The 17,948-nt window shown below is 46.2% G+C and overlaps 1 long non-coding RNA gene across 1 annotated transcript; it reads right to left on the reverse strand.

Moving 5' to 3' along the window:
- Positions 1 to 13,822: 13,822 nt before the first annotated feature.
- LOC123083238 (uncharacterized) lies at positions 13,823 to 14,690 on the reverse strand. Its single transcript, XR_006439254.1, has 3 exons — positions 14,484 to 14,690; positions 14,331 to 14,394; positions 13,823 to 14,196 (listed from the first exon to the last, which is right to left on the reverse strand). It is a non-coding gene; the product is annotated as an uncharacterized lncRNA (long non-coding RNA).
- Between the last annotated feature and the right edge of the window lie 3,258 nt (positions 14,691 to 17,948).

The raw sequence follows: 17,948 nt of genomic DNA on the forward strand, positions 1-17,948 counted from the left end.
GGGTGGTCGCGAGGAGAGGCGTGGCGGGCAGGGGAACGACGGTCGCGGGCCGGGGAGCGGCGGTCAGAGCACGACAGCCAGTGGCAGGGCTCGCGGGCAGGAGAACGGCAATGGGGAGGCCGGGAGGAGAGATGCTGGTGCAAGTCCGCCTCGCGGCGCAGCCCGTCCGGGGAGGAGCGGGCCGCGTCCCGGCACTCGTCGCGGCCGCGCTTGGGCCGGCCGGCATCGTCGCCCCAGTCACGGGGCATCACTGGGGGCGGAGGGGGGCGGGCGGCGCCGAAGCCGGAGACGGGAGGCGGCGTCGGGGGCGAGAAGAGACCGGGCGGAGTCGGGACAGCGGGATGAGGGAGCAGGGGAGCCGCGCGGCTGGATTGGGAACCCTAAGGGATGCCAGATGGTGGGCCTGAGTGGGCCTGCAGACACGGAGGTTCACGGCCCAACACCACCACGGCCCACACTGGGCCAAGTGGGCCAGCCCAAGGCGAGGCCCAGGAGGGACGCGCAGTCCAGCCACGTCGTCCCGACCGGTCTGGGGGGGGCAGGGTTTCCCCCAGCGCCGCCGACGGCGTGACCAGCGGGGGAGGGCAGGGAGAGTGCAGACGAGCCAGGCCATGTGGAGGGTGGGGCGAACGGGAAGCCGGAGCGCCGAAGGCGAAGATGAAGGGACGAAACAGAGATAGCCGGGACATGATCGAGGCCACCGCCGGCCATGACAAAGCCGCAGCAGCGACCGGGCCCGACGGCGGAGCCGCTCCACACTGCCAGGACAGGCGGGCCGCACCGCGGTCAGCGCGCCCCGCGACCTCCAAGCCCTACGGCCTGCGGCGGCCCGACCCCAAGGGCGAACCTTGGCTCCCCGGCTACAGAGCCGAGCTCCGAGGCCGGTGTCGATGCCGGGCGGACGAGCTCCCACCCCTGGGAGCAGGGCCACCGGCATCGTCAAGACGTCAGACACAAGAGGGAGCAGGGGGACGCGGCCGCGGGACACCACCGGGCGGCCGACCTCGAGCTCGTCGGCATCCACAAGTTCAGCCCAAACGACCCAAGCAGGGGGGATGGGGACGAAGGGCACGGCGAGGAGGAGGCCGGCGACGACTCGACAGGGGCGGGGGTGGAGGGGGGCACCGACGGGGAGGACGGAGGCGGCGGAGCAGGGGGCGACACCACGCCGGGCGAGTCGCCCCTGGAATCGCCAGCGGAGTCGCTAGCGCAGCCCGACATCAGATCGCCCTTAGTGATCTATATAATCCTGCAAGCCCTTTTCTGGAAGAGTTTCCATCGGCGTCAATTAGAGACAATGGAAAATCTTGGAAGATGAAAACCCTCATGGACACGGATGTTAAAGGACTTAGTTTCCTTTGTAATGTACGAATTCCCTGTGTCGGTACTTCGTTTCAGTATTATAATAATAAATTGGCTGATGTGTATTGTTGAAGTTGATGGGTCCTGTGAAGGTGAGAGATGTTCTGTGTGCTTCTGTTGTTCCTTTGATGGCTTCATACCGAGTTAAGTTAGTGCAGTTTTTGTTTCTATGTACCTTACCATACTATGATTACCATGTAAACTTGTTAATTGGATTAAGGATTTCTTGTCGTGATCACCTCTAGTCATCTATCTCTATCTGGAGATTGCACTTTGCTTTAACTGAAAATAATACATTTATGCTGATCGTGTGTCTGATCAATCATTACCATGAAGTTTACAAATGAAGAAACTTCTTTAATGTGGTGATAATTGTTGATACAGCAACATAACATTGTACTCATAAGGACTCTGTTATACAACAACATAAGTTTGCAAATGAACGAGTGAAAAGGGAAAACTGAATAAGTCATCTACATATATGCACTTCAGAAGGACTCTGTTATACAGTTGTAATTGATGCCCACTAGGATGCTCATGACTTCACCCCTTCACCAGCTTGTAACAGCCTGATTTTTGGCCCTTTCTTTTTCTTTTGTTTTTTCGAGGTTTTTGCTTGAGTTTTTTTTCCGTGGCTTTGTGGTCTGGAAACTGAAGAAGATGCCATGTTCTTTGCTTACAGAGTGGCTTGTCATCCCCTATCCAACCGTAGACCTTGTCATTTTCATCCTATCCCAAATCCCAATATTCTTTTTATTGGGAATATTTCTTTTCTATTAAAGGAATAACTCAATTTTCCCTAGGTTATGAAGCAACCTATATTTCCGTCACTCCTAAAATTCCCAAATAATTCTAATAAATTGTGTGGCTCATATCTTCCCCAAATATTGCAAAATATTTCATTTGCCATGTTTATCATCATCCTCAAATAATTTATTTCCTATTCTGCCCTAAATGGCACATTGTGAGGCAAGTGCTATTTTCCTTTGCCCAATTGACCTCAAACTCCTTGGACATCTTTTCCTATCCATATCATTGCCACATGCCAAATTGCAACCTCATTTGCAAAGTAGAAATTTAATTATGATTTTCCAAAGTTTCTGTCCAGAAAGAAGCTTTGTGAAGGAGGTACAAGCTAGGCATATCAAAACGAGTTGAACTTTTGCATGGTCCTTCATATCATCAAATAATAGACCTACATCAAAGTAGAGATCATGTAATGCCTCCATGTGAGCACAGCTTCAAATCTTTGATTTTGTCCAAAATTTCAGTTTGTGAAGCAAGTATATTTTATCTTGCTCCGTTATGGCTGCACATTTTTCTAGGCCTTCTCCCATCAATATAACCTATCTCCACCCAATTTGGGCATATTTCATTTAGCCATTTGCCCTGAGGAAGTTTTGCAAGTTTCTGGTCAGTGGGGAGGTTTGTGAAGCAAGTACCATTTTGGTTTATCCAAATGGTATGAAACCTTTTGCAACATCTTCATATGACCAAATAACTCTTTCTTGGACAAGTTGAGATCAAGTTGACACTCCTAGTGAGTGCTTCTTCCTTATTTCCAAATCTGACCAATATGGCAATTTCTACAGCAAGTGTTATCTAAACTCCTCTTCTTGAGCTGAAACCTTGCCATCCTAATCACCTTAGTGAGTGATCAACCCTAGTCAAAGCTCAGTCTTAATCTCCACACGTATGAGCCACAGAAAACACCAAACACCTTGTTGTTGCCTGGTGTGCTTGCTTCCTGTGGTCACCTCAGTGAGCACTATGCTTGTTTCTCTCTTCCTTCGAATCACCCTCTGCACACCTTGTCTCCCAGACATGATTTGGCTGATCAGAGCATGGGTTGGCATCGTGTCCACGCGGTGACCATCGCCCTGGCAAGCATTAAACGTGCTCTGTCAAGACTTCGGCGTTGTGCCCATCCGTTCTCTCCTCGTCTCGACCCGCAGCCATGTCCAGTAGCCTCCCCGTGATCGACTGCGTCGCCCTGAGCGCTTGCCCCCTCCGTCTTCTTCTCCGGTGAGCCGTCCCTCTCGCCGCACTGTGCGCGCGCTGTAGCCGACCGTCGTCTTCTCCTGTATTGGCTTCTTCCTCCCTTGTCCTTGAGCTCCGCTCATCTCCGTGACCCCTGGAGCTCGTCCATTCCCTCCCCCTTGTCTTCCCCGAGCTCATGCGTGAGCACACGCGTCCGCGGCACCGTCCACGCGATCGTGGCGGCGCCAGCTCGGCCATGACCTCGCACGGCTATATAAGGCCACCCCGAGCGCGTTTCTCTTCACCACACGACCTCACGCACTCCTAGCTGCCTCCCCGACCACCCAAACAAGCTCGAGGAGCTCCTCTGCCCCGCCATCAAGGCCATGGCCGCCGCGCGGCCTCGGCAAATTCGGCCGACCCGAGCCCCTCCCCTCCTCCTAGCCACCACCAGAGCCCTCCACCGCCTCCCTAGAGCCTCCCCGCCGTTTCCCTCCTCCTCTGGTAGCCCCTGGCCGCGATGCCCAACCCCCACCCGAAAGCGTATTTCTGAAAACCCGTTTCTGCCTTATCCACTCAGGGACTTGTTTGTGATGATATTTTTGCAGAAAAGTCCCTAATCTTCATCACCTCACAACTTTTTATCCGTAACTCCGATCGAGGTGAATCCAACGCCCACGTCTTCATCTCGTCCAGCCCGTTCTGTTCCCCTCATTTTCAATATGGTTTGACATACTAGAAATGAACATTTTGGCCTTGCCCCTAATCAGCCCCTCGGAGAGAGAACCCATTCTGATGATTCTTTCCGCGGCTTCACCGCACATCTCCCCGTAGTATCCTTCATCCCAAAGCAAGCCACAACCACCATTTGCATGATAGCCATGCATAAGCATTGGTTTTCAACTTGAATCTTTAATAATTGTCTGTTTGTGTTGCTACAACTGTCGGTATTTCGGTCATGCTTATGGATCGGTGTTTACCCTCATGCTATGTTTTCCTGCGCTATGTTATTATGCTCTTCATGCTAGTATTACTTACTTATGGACCCTATTTGGTAGTAGTACATGTTGGTGATGGTCTTCGGTGCATGACTATCATCTGTTCCGAGTACCGCCATTATGCATGTTTCTTTGCATCCAGTTGATTAAATATTTGCATGGTAGTTTTATCGTTATGTTATTGCATGGTAGTTATTTTGATGCTAGTGTCATGTCATGCTATGAGTAGGGTGCTAGTTGTGATATTTGTGCTCGTCAGTATGCCATGCTCATCTGGATAAATGGTTAAATGTTGTTGTTATGCTTGTTGATTATGATGCATCACCATGCTTATGTTGATATCATGTTCATGCATTGTAGTTGCATCATGTTATTTTATCATGGCTCAGCATATTGCATTCAAGTTTAATCGGATTAAATTGAACTTGAACAACTGTTGGCTGAGTCATGGTGTCGCCATATCGATCTGACCTATGGGGGGGGGGTCCTAACTGGGTCTATTGTCATGCCTCTCACCGGTGCCTCCCGCGAGGGAAGGTTATGCGCGGGCGCTACCTTGGCCTGGTAGGACGGCATAAGCCTTGTGTGCCTGTTGTTTTTGTAAGGATCCTTGTCCCCGATTGGGACCGTTTTGCCACGACGGTGGCCGTTGGTGCCTTTGGTAGGCACGGGGCCACCCAGGACTTAGCCCAAAGGGGAGTTGGTAGGAGTGGCCGGGATAGTGTCATGTTAGTAGCTTAGTTTTGTCGAAACGCCGTGTCCGCACGTATGGGAGTGCGGGGCCATGGGTTCCGTGGTGTGGGTACAGTGTGCTAACCTCTGCTGAGTGTGCGTTTAATCTATCGATAGCCGCGCTTGCGGATATGGGCCCAGTTCGTAGTTGGTCACACTATGGGTTAACAGTAATTCTAATGATGTGCTAAATAACAATCCTGGTTCGATGATGAAAGAAGTTGGTTGATATTTATTTGATCGTGAGAGGATCACTACGGTATCGTGAATACCAACTTGTTGGATATTTGGGATGTTATGCGAAAGTCAAGGGTAACGGTCAAGCTCCTTGTGGTCATGAATGATTACTACGGTATTGTTAATACCAAGCTTGATTGAATCCTGAGATGATCGTGTGAGGTCCATGATGGTAAGTTTGTGCATGTGATGGTTACGAGGTAACCCGAGCAGAGTAAGTTGGTGCATGAAAGTTTAATCATGTTGCATGCTAGTATTATCATGTTCATATGTTCATGCCATGCTCATATTGTTCTAGCTGTATCATCTTGTTCTTGCTATGATTGATCTGATAGTATCATGTTATTCCTTGTTAAGCTGTAATTGCCATGCTGTTGTTTGTCTTGATTGCTTTGGTTGCTGTGAGCTTGCAAGCACATTCAATGTACTGACCTGGCGTGTCATGCCAGTTTGCAGGTCATGCCGGATTTGATTGCTTGTTTGTCGTGGATTCCTTGTTTGCGAGCTAGGATAAGCATTCCAGCCAGAGTCCCTGCGGAGTGGAGTTCATCACGGTCGTCGTTGTTCCGCTGCCAGTAGTCATTCCGCTGCTTCGTGTAGTTCTGCTGCTTGCATAGAGCAACTGTGGCAGGCGTAGTGTCGCCGTGCCGATGTAAACCCGCCCCCCCCCCCCCCCCCCGTACCCATATAGATTGCAATAAAGAGCTGATTTGTTCTATGGTAAGCAGTGCCGTATTCCAGAAGACTTCTCCTCGATCTCTGGGCTGGAATACGGGGCATTCCAGTTTCTTTGAGATGGGGGTGCCACACAGCTTGTCCTCATGATTGATCCTACCAGCACAACATACCCAGAGGCTCTGGTACTAGCCTTTCCATGAGGCCGCTGCTAACAATTTTTTTTCTGCTTGACCCCACTGCCTCTATAGTTGATCACATTATGGAGATAAATTCTCAAATTTTCATCTGTAACTCCATAGATACGTGGGATAATCGCAAATCATAGCTTGGAAAATTATTATTTTGATTTTAACTGAACTGATTAGATGATTCATAATATCTAAACAAAAAAACCAAGCAAACACAAACCTGTGTTATGAAATATGAGTAGCCTATTGCACAATAAAGACTCATTCGGGCCACCCAAATCATGACTTCACTCTACACACACGTATACACCGTACACTTTTCTTTGGGCATGATCAGGACCATATATGTGGGAAGGACGCCCGGTCATATTTGTGGGAGAACAGTTCAACAGTGGGCGGTACACGCAAGTAATCTGAACAACAATTTACATCTCTCTTCAAGTTCTTCTAAGATGTCACCTCACCAGTAAGAACACACACCAGAAGTTTGTCTAGATCAGCATCTCATAACGCCAGTAGCCAGGACCAACTAAAGGAACACAAATAGAAACACTGTACAGGAGCTAGAAGTACACATAAATATATATAGAGAGACAGAGGGGCAATATTTCAAACTCAGTTAACTTAGCAACTCAGAAAGTATGCTGCTGCTGAATGGTGTCTTTCTAATGAGGAGTTTACTAGTATCACCAAGAATGCAAGAAAAGAATGAACGAAATTGTCTTCATTGGTTATTGCTAACCAAACTATCACTCCTGAACAAATATGTTGTTGACTTCACGAGGCTTCACTTACATAGCAAACCGCAGCTAGTTTGAGAACTGGTACCCCCCCACTAGGTTTCTTCTTATGGCATCCGTGGACAAAGATTATGATTGAAACAAGCAAACACTAACTTGTGCGATGAAATATGAGTGGCCTAGTGCACAATGAACACTCATTCGGAGCACAGAAATCATGGTTTCACTCTACACACTTTTGAATACACCGCGAACTTTTCATATGGCATGATCAGGACCCTATGTACGGAATGGACGCCAATTTCCGGTCTAGATGTTCTACAGTGGGCGGCACGCGCAAGTAATGTGAACACTTATTTACATCTTCCTTCAGTTTCTTCTAAGATCTTACCTCAGTAGCAAGAGCAGACACCAGAAGTCTTCCTGGTTCATTATTTCATAACGCCAGAACCAACTAAAGGAACACAAATACAAACTCTGTACATGGTCTAGAAGTACGCACAAATATATAGTTATAGGGGATTATTTCGAACCTCAGTTAACTTAGCAACTCAGAAAGTATGTTGCTGCCGAATGGTGTATTGCTTACGAGGAGCTAACTAGTATGACCAGAATGCGAGAAAAGCATGAAGGAACTCATCATACACTGTTGACTTGAGCATTAATTAAGCCCAAAGTGACTGAACTATATATTGGAAGCCCAAAGCGCCATGATTAAAATGCATAGCTGGCAGCATTGGTTACCGACTTACCGGCACTAGATAACATTGGAGGTGGAACCGAACGCGCAATGATTACTGGCCACAGTTATCGGCATCTATTCTTCACGTAAGGGTGGCTTGGTCGCAGTGTTTTGGTCATTTAGCCTAATAAACCCCGACGCAGGGAGTACATATTTTTGAGCACCGAAATCATTGCTTCACTCTAGACACTTTGACACCGTGCACTTTTCTTTGGGCATGATCAGGACCCTATGTGTTGGAAGTACGCCCTGTCATATTTGTAGAAGCACATTTTCTAGTCGGGTTGTTCTGCAGTGGGTGGTAGTGGTACACACGAGTACTCTGAACAATTATTTACATTTCCCTTCGCTTTCTTCTAAGATCTCACCTCCCTAGCAAGAAGACACACCAAAAGTCTGTCTAGTTCAGCATCGCATAATTTGAGGACCAAGTGAGTGAATACACAATATACACACTCTGTAATTGGTCTAGAAGTACATGGAAATATATAGTATAGACAGAGGGAATAATATTTCAAACCTTAGTTGACTTAGCAGCACCAAAAGTATGATGTTGCTGAATGGTATCTTGCTCACAAGAACTTGACTAGTATGACTAGAATGCAAGAAAGCCATGAAGGAACTCATCAGGCGCCACTTATAAAAGCATTAGGCCCAAAGTGACTGAAATATATATTCAGAAATCAAAATGTGCAGATACACTTCCTACATCAGTAGAAGTACATTTTTCTGTTTCCCGTGTTTTCCAAGATGTGCTTAATTTTTTCTTGATCACATTAGAGAAACACCGATCACTTCTATAGATCGTGGATAAAAAATCAATTCCCGCTAGATATTAGCTCATCTTCAGTGGGAGGTAAAGTCCCTGTAACGTCTCTTGCAGTTTATTAGCGGCAGGCACCGTGGCTGCTGCGAGGGGACTGAAGCACGTCACCCTCCTCCTGAATGTTGACCCTATGTACATAAACATAGAGAAATAAGAAATTTAAAATGACCAGGTGTTTGCCTTCATGTTTGGTGAAAATTGGTAATAAAGGTGGATAACTTTGTTTATATATTCTCTCTTGGTGGAGGAAGAAGTATGATATTACCACAATCTTTAATTTTTGTCAACAAGCAAGTTATGAATTACATACATGCCTCGTACACAGTTCGATTCATGTTCTCTCGATGGACAAACTGAGCCCTTCTCAACCGAACACATTGTAAACACTTCACTCAAACAAACTGAGCACTTCTCTATAAGACAAAAGTCTGTCGGAGAATCAGGTCCATGGATGTTAGATCTGCAGCAACACACTTTCCTGTCAAATTTAAAAATTTCTCAGCGGGCACTCATCCATCACCAGACGCCACGTTGTCTGGATTATATTTCAGTCTCCTCTAAAATCTCAATTCATCAACTGAGAACACATCAAAAGTTCAGTAATGAGTGTACACTCATAACCTGACCACAAACGGAAAGGAACCGATAATAAAAGGTGCATATGGTTTAGAGATATAGAAAGAGAGTGTGGGCAATGCTCACAACTTCAGTTAGATTAGCAGCATGATAAGTAGTGTGATGCGCCTGCTGAATGGTGTGTAGGTCATGACGAGCAGCAATTAGTGTTTCTCTGTTGGTCACCTGCAGATTATTTTCCGTTGTTCACATGTATATGTTGGCGGTAAATACTCATTATTTTAGGGATAAAAGGTAGGTGTTCTGCTAATTCAACTCATTGGAAGGAATTTTTTACAAGAATTTACCAGAAAGAAACTAGCAAGAACAAAACAGATGCAAAGAAGATCAAAACAGACGCAAAGTAAATTTAAAATATTGAGTATTTACCGCAAAGTCTTTGGTCCCGTAAATGAGCAGTATCGGCTCGTCAGCCCAGTCTGCAAGCCACATCGACATGCACAAGGGGGGTATGGAGTATGGACATGAGTACATGACAGAACTAAGAGAGTGGCATTCTCCAATTCCTGATCACAAATGGTGCACTACTCACCATGGCTTGCAGGGCATTGTCCGTCAGGATTCTTTCCTTGACTTTCCACAATTTTATGCTTGACCTTGCCTTTCCACAGTTTGGAGAAGTTCATGCCCGATGGATTTGGATCAAAGCATTTGCTGCAGAGGGTATGCTTGACAAGGCAGTTGCTCTCAAGAAGCGTGCCAAGGTGGCTGAGGAAGACTTAACTTGAAGACGTGGGGGATTTTTATGTTGGTGGAGAAACAAGTTTGTTGATATGCAGGAGAAGGTGTGGAAAGATCTGGAAACAAAGGTACTGATATACATGGTGGCCGCTGGAAGGAAGTTCCCTGGGACGCGATGCCAGCTAAAGAAGAAATTGTGACAGTCGGCGAGGAAACTGTTAAGTTGGTCGATTCCATTTGTGTTAATTGATCAATTGATTAGCATCCCACTTTGTTTCATCACAATAACGCACAGCAGGATGCTGTCAGAAATTTTGCTTTTTTCTTCTGTGAAACCTATGACGCCAGGATGTATACGGAACTGTTTGCCTGGCATTCAATTCTGTTCGTCGGCTGGTTCTGTACACCGTCAGAGCCCTTGGGCTGTTTGAAATGCTCTGCTTTTCAGTTGTACTTCTGTCACTGAATGAACTCCACATGTCTTCTTAATCACATTCTGAGTTCATATATTTTGACTGCAATGCCCTTTGTGTCTGATGTGTGCCACGATGAACGAATCCGTCAACCACCGGCTCGGAGCTCTAAATTAACAATTTAGAAATACCGGGCGGTTTTTTCATGGATGGTGTCAAATTGATATTCTAAACATTGTATAAGATGGATAACTTTGTTTTTATATTCTCATCATATCTTTGGGAAGGAAAAAGTACCGCTCACACTCTTTAATCATTCCGAACAAGCGAAAAATAAATCAGGCACCTCCGCTCTACACACATTGAATCTTAATGCACACACTGAGTGCTTCTTAACCGGACACACTCTAACATGTTTGCACTTCTCTGCAGCACTTCATGTCAGACAAACCAAGCACTTCTCCATGGGACAGAACCTAGATTTGCAGCAGAACATTTCCCTATTGAAATTTCCTGCTTTCTTGGTTTGACCATGACTACCAGGAACATTGTCCAAATTCTCTTTCAATTCTTTCTAAAATATCAACTCATCAGCAAGAACACACATCAGAAGTTCAGTAGTACTGTACACTCATAACCCGAAGACAATCGGAAGGAACCCAACTTAAAAGGTGCATATAGTTAGGAGATATATAAAGAGGCAGAGTGAGCGATGTTCAAAACACTGGTTACAACATCACCGTAAGTGAAGCCTGACATAATCAAAAATTGGGCTATGAAAGCTGGATCTGCAGCGGTAAACTTTTCATGTTTTCTCAGCAAGGTTACACACCCAGCCCAGGCATGATTTGTGAACACTTAATTTCAGTTCCTTCTAAACTCTCAACTCATCAGGAAGAACACATCAAAAGTTCAGTAATGAGTGTTCACTCAATACCTGATGACCAACTGAAGGAACAGAGAAATGTGCTTATGGTTTTGGAGATATATAAAGAGACAGAGTGGGCAATGCTTATAACTTCGGTTAGATTAGCAGCGTGATAAGTGTGATGATCCTAAATGGTGGGTAGGTCATGAGGAGTAGTAATTCGTGTTTCCCGTGTTGGCCACCTGCAGATAACTTTCCATTGTTCACATGCCAATCACATGAATATGTTGTGGGTAAATGCTCTTTTTTTAAGGGATAAACATAGGGAACTAAAAATGAATCACTTACTTGCTCCACTCAGCCCACTTTGACTTATTGATCGGAAAAAAACCATGTTGATTTATCTTGCGGACATACTGTGCACTTCTCAACAGGACACACTGTACGCATTTCAACCTACCAACCACTTGTCCATGGGACAGAATCAAATCCATTCTCTGGGTTTACGCTCTTCTCAGTCCAGCCACCGCGCTGCGTGCCCGCTCGGGTGACTCGGCCCGTGAGTTGGTGGTACGGGTGGAGGGCCCACCTGGCCCCTGGCTCCTGCTTCCCAGCTCCCTTGCGGAGGAGCTGCCGGCATGGGGACCAGTTGGGCTGTGGCTGCAGCCCGACGGCTGCTGCAACGGGTCCTAATGGGCGGAGGTCGAGGTCACCCCCGCCGGCTACATGTTCCTGACCCGCGGATGGCAGTCATTCGCCCGCACCCGTGGCCTGAAGGGGAGGCGCACCCTCCACTTCAAGTACGACGGTCGATGGGGCAGCAATGCTCTTCGTCAAGGTTTTCGGTGAAGACCGCAGGCGCTTGGCGTGACGACTCACCAAGACGCCGTAGACGAACTCCACCATCCCGCGTGGATAGGCAGCAAGTTGCCACCGCCCACCATCAGCTCGTCCCTGTCCACCGCTCGGCGGCCTCGTCACCGCCCAATCGCCGCCGTGCCGCACCAGATCCATAGCTGGACGCGCCCGCCCGCAGAGCCACGACGCCAAGAAACCAAACTGCCGCCCGATAGCAGTCCCACCACTGCCGGCACCGCACGGGCTTTGCCCGGCAGCGGCAGGGGAGGAGAAGGGAAGGTGGGGCCTCAGGGTTCTAGGGTTGGGGCGCCCCGGTGCCGCTCGGGAGCGGCACGGGAGCGAGTGGCTGCTGACTGACGACTCGCGAGCACAAAAAGATCCAGTTTGCCTTCAAAATGCACACATTCCTTCCATCCTTTCTTTTATGTAGTATTATTATTTTATAACCATCTATCGGCTGATGAATAACTTTGTTTTTGTATTCTCTCTTGGTGGAACACTACCGGAAAACGGTCCTACCCCGATGGCCAGAACTATTCCTACGGCTGCCGTCGGCCTATTTCGAGCTATGCCGACAGCCTAGTCCTGGCCGTCGGCTTATCCTGGCCGTCGGGCTACACCGATCTACGCCGACGGCAGCCGTCGGCACAGAACGGCCGTCGGCATATCTCCGCATGCCATGGCACCGATCTGCGGCGTAGATATGCCGATGGCAGCCGTCGGCATAGGCTCCACGTCACCGATCCGCCGCACTGCGCCCACCAAAACCCTGCCGTCTCTATGCCGACGGCAATGCCGTTGGCATAGTTATTTTTTTACATGCGTTTTTTTACATATGTTTTTATGCTTTTTTACATATGTTTTTATTCTCTTTTATGTATTATATGATGTAGTTTGTAATTTTTTCCATAGATTATATATATATATATATATATATATATATATATATATATATATACTCCTCTTTTATACTCCCGGGAGTATGTACTCCCGTGGACTAAACAGGGTGGCAGCTATTAGATCTAGTCGCTAATTGCTCCACCGGCCGATGCATGCATGCATGCATGCATGTGCATCAACAGATTGAGAGATTCAAGGATCCTAGCATACAGATAAGGTCTGTTCGGTGCAAGTAAACAATAACAGTGGTTGACTTTTTTTGTAAGGACCGATACATATCTACCATACTCACTCTTTATATATATACTACTTTTTTCTGCACACAAGTATGAACTATCTGTTCTGGTTATACTACTTCTTTAACGCAAGGAAAAAGATATATACTACTTCTTTGGGAAGACAATATATACCATCTTTTGTGTATGAGTATATACTGCCTTTTTGGTAATGGAGCATATACTACCTTTTTTGTTAGGGGAGTATATACTTCTTTTTCTGTAAGGGAGTCGATACTGCTTTTTTTTACGTGAGTATATACTGGCTTTATGTGAGAGTCGAGTAGCTGCAATCAGAGAGCGGGCTGGTCGCCGAAATGAGTGATAAATTCAAAGTATGCATAAAAGAGTATTTTAAAAACTAGATGAATAATGGGTGCAATACATTTTGTAATGTCATCGTATGGCAGTAAAAACACAAGGCTACCCATAGAAAAATAAAGCACTTGCTGAAGAGGGAAATGGACGTTCATTTCCAAAATAGAAAAGGAGTATGTATTACTAATTGTTTCAGTGTATTTTTGTGATTGGGTATATGCAACTACAAAAGGAGTATGTCTTATTTCTACAGCGTTATACTATATTTTTTGATGGGGTATATGCTGCATTACAAAGTGTATATACTCATTTTTTAGGAGGACTATATACCGATTTATTCTGGAGGATTATATACTGATTTTTTTTGGAAGCTTTATATACAACCGAAGAAGAAGTAGTAAACCCATTAGGCATAAAAAATACATAAAATTTTGATCATCAGTAACAATCATGACTCGATTGTGTGAGTGCAAAGCAAGCTCCTAACTATTTCTACGTCGACGTACTAGCCACTTTATTATATGCGCACAATATGAATATATTGGGTAAGTGGCTAAGTGCATGTTGCTAGTGGCCAGGGCCTAGATGTAGATTTGTGTGCTCTTCGGCCTGACACCATGCATGCACCGGGACGTACGTGTGACAGATTGAGAGGACAGCAGACACGCCGGCCATGGAGTAGCCGAACGAAGTAGCTTCACCATGGCCACGTCGCCGCCGCGTGTCGTCCTTGTCGTCTTTGCCCTGCACCATAGGCCATAACACTGCAGGTATATAGAAATTATTAGTAAGTTAACAAGATCTTGACTCCTTGGGTGCTCGATCTGACTAACAAATGCAGCCTGGAACAAAAGTAACAAAAGATGAATGCATCAATTTGACTGGAACGACACCTTACCTAGTACTAGTAGACTTGGCCGATCAATCATCCTCATCCTATTTTCTTCTCCGACGATGACATACTGGAAAGGAATGGATCGAGAGATCAGCGGAAACATACACACGGTTGTGGTAGCCGAACAGAAAAATCGGGAACACCAATTGCACGTACCCTCGCAAACTAGAGATGATGAATTAATCTTCCTCCGACTGATGGACGTGCTGGTTGAAGCCTCCCACAGGGAAGAAGCACGGGGATCATCGTCGGCCATGTCTACCAAGTCTGGCGATCGGTCAGCGGCGGAGGAGGTGAGCCGATGCTCTCTTTTTTTTATGTTCGTGTGTGCTGGCAAGAGATGAGAACGCTGTTTCAAATGGAATCCATGGAAGACACGCCTACAAGAGCTGAAAAAAAGGAATCAGTTCAACTAATTTTCGAATCCAAAGACTTTATCCGGAGTTAGTTAGCTTTTTTTTTGTAGTTAGCGGGGTTAATGGTTGCAACGATGATGGGTGTTGGTGGGAGTATGTACTCCTAGGAGTACCAACCCATTTTCCTATATATATATATATATATATATATATATATATATATATATATATATATATATATATATATATATATATATATATATATATATATATATATATATAGAGTAACACTAAACTAAGCGTGAGTGTAGAATAGCTTATTCTACACCCAAGTAACAATACATACAAAATACAGTAACACACTATGTAAAATATAGTAATTTTCGTAAAAATGTAGTAAATTACAAACTTAGATGATAAAAAAATATTTTTCGATCTACTACATTTTGTACACCGTTTTACTAGATTTTGTACATAGCGTTACTAGGGGTGTAGAATAAGCTATTTTACACTCACGCTTAGAATAGCGTTACCCTATATATATAGTTTGTATTTTTTTGAGCACATTAATAATGTGTCGTCATGTTCTTTTGAATATAGGTCCTTATATTTTATTAAAATCAAAAACAGCTATGCCGACAGAAGTTTAGTGACGGTTGCAAACGCCCGGCAGCCGTCTCCAGAGCGTGACCCCCGCACGTCCGCGGTGTGCCCCCCTCACGGACGGCACCGCCGCCGGCATTTGGACGGTGAAAACAGCCGCATCGGGTCTATACGGAGGGGACGTTGCTCCCAAGTGTTTCTATGGGATGACCTACCACAACCGGGTGGTGTTGTGCCATGTCCGAAGAGGCGGCACGCATCTCCGAGGCGTGGCCCCCCTAACGGATGGCGTTGTCGCCGGCACCTGGAGGGGGGAAACGGACGCATCGGGTCTACACGGAGGGGATGTAGCTGTCGGTTTGGCCCGGATGTTGCTTCCAGGTGTCCCTCTGAGCTGACCTGACACAACCGGGTGGAGAGGTCCACTGTTCGAAGCCCGTCTGTGGAGAGTCAAAGGGTTAGATCTCGTGGTCAACCGCTCCAGGGTTAGGCGGGACGGGGGCCCTGGGGGGTAGCAATGCCACCGGAGCATCGCACCGGCCCCTCATACATGCGGGGTGGTGTTGTGGCATATCCGAAGAGGCGGCACGCTTCTCCGGGGTGTGGCCCTCCTCACGGACGACGCCGCCGCCGGCACCTGGATGGGGGAAACGGACGCATCGGGTCTATATGGAGGGGATGTAGCTGTGGGTTTGTCCCGGATGTTGTTCCCAGGTGTCCCTTGATGTCTACTACACAACCTTCTTCTTGTAGACGTTGTTGGGCCTCCAAGTGCAGAGGTCTGTAGGACAGTGGAAAATTTCCCTCCAGTGGATGACCTAAGGTTTATCAATCCGTGGGAGGCGTAGGATGAAGACGGTCTCTCTCAAACAACCTTGCAACCAAATAACAAAGAGTCTCTTGTGTACCCAACACACCCAATACAATGGTAAATTGTATAGGTGCACTAGTTCGGCGAAGAGATGGTGATACAAGTGCAACATGGATGGTAGATATAGGTTTTTGTAATCTGAAAATATAAAAACACCAAGGTAACTAATGATAAAAGTGAGCGTAAATGGTATTGCAATGGTAGTAAACAAGGCATATACTTTCACTAGTGCAAGTTCTCTCAACAATAATAATATAATTGGATCATATAACTATCCCTCAACATGCAACAAAGAGTCACTCCAAAGCAACTAATAGCGGAGAACAAACGAAGAAATTATGGTAGGGTATGAAACCACCTCAAAGTTATCCTTTCTGTTCAATCTATCATAGAGTTCATACTACAATAACACCTTAAGACACAAATCAACCAAAACCCTAATGTCACCTAGATACTCCATTGTCACCTCAAGTATCCATGGGCATGATTGTACGATATGCATCACACAATCTCAGATTCATCTTGTCAACCAACACAAAGTACTTCAAGAAGTGCCCCAAAGTTTCTACCGGAGAGTCAAGTCGAAAACATGTGCCAACCCCTATGCATAGGTTCATGGGAGGAACCCGCAAGTTGATCACCAAAACATACATCAAGTGGATCACGTGATATCCCATTGTCACCACAGATAAACACGACAAGACATACATCAAGTGTTCTCAAATCCTTAAAGACTCAATCCGATAAGATAACTTCAAGAGGAAACTGAATCCACCACAAGAGAGTAGAGAGGGAGAAACATCATAAGATCCAATTGTAATAGCAAAGCTCGCGCTACATCAAGATCGTGCCATAGAGAGAACACGAGAGAGAGAGAGATCAAACACATAGCTACTAGTACATACCCTCAGCCCCGAGGGTGAACTACTCCCTCCTCGTCATGGAGAGCACCGGGATGATGAAGATGGCCACAAGTGAGGGATTCCCCCTCCAGTAGGGTGCCGGAACGGGCTCCCGAGAGGTTTTTGGTGGCTACAGAGGCTTGCGGCGGCGGAACTCCCGATCTATCTTGTATATCGATGGTTTTAGGGTATATGGGAATAAATAGGAGAAAGAGGTCGGTCGGGGGAGCCTCGAGGGGCCCACGAGGGTGGAGGGCGCGCCCAGGGGGAGTGGGCGGCCCCCCCTATCTCATGGCTTCCTCGAAACTTCCCTGGCTTGTACTCCAAGTCTCCTGGATCACGTTCGTTCCAAAAATCATGCTCCCAAAGGTTTCATTCCGTTTGGACTCCGTTTGATATTCCTTTTCTTCGAAACACTAAAATAGGCAATAAAACATCAATATGGGTTGGGCCTCCGGTTAATAGGTTAGTCCCAAAAGTAATATAAAAGTGTATAATAAAGCCCATAAACATTCAAAACAGATAAGATAATAGCTTGAATGCTTCATAAATTATACATACGTTGGAGACGTATCAGCATACCCAAGCTTAATTCTGGCTCGTCCCCGAGTAGGTAAATGATAAGAGAAAGAATTTATGAAGTGTGAATGCTAGCAGGTGCACAAGTTTGATCAATGATAATTTCAATCACCTTTTCTAGCATCTTTATATGTCATAACAGTAGTTCATCTCATAAAACTTCTCACGAACAAGTAACAAGCAATTCACATATTAAAGCATAGACCATAAACTTTCTTGAAAACTAGCAAACTTTATTCTTAGTCATCAAACAATTGCAATTCATCTTATTTTCAAGAAGGGTCTATGTCAGAGCTTTGATTTAGCAAAC

This window comes from Triticum aestivum, chromosome 4A (genome assembly GCF_018294505.1).
Source record: "Triticum aestivum cultivar Chinese Spring chromosome 4A, IWGSC CS RefSeq v2.1, whole genome shotgun sequence".
Classification (NCBI taxonomy): Eukaryota; Viridiplantae; Streptophyta; class Magnoliopsida; order Poales; family Poaceae; genus Triticum; species Triticum aestivum.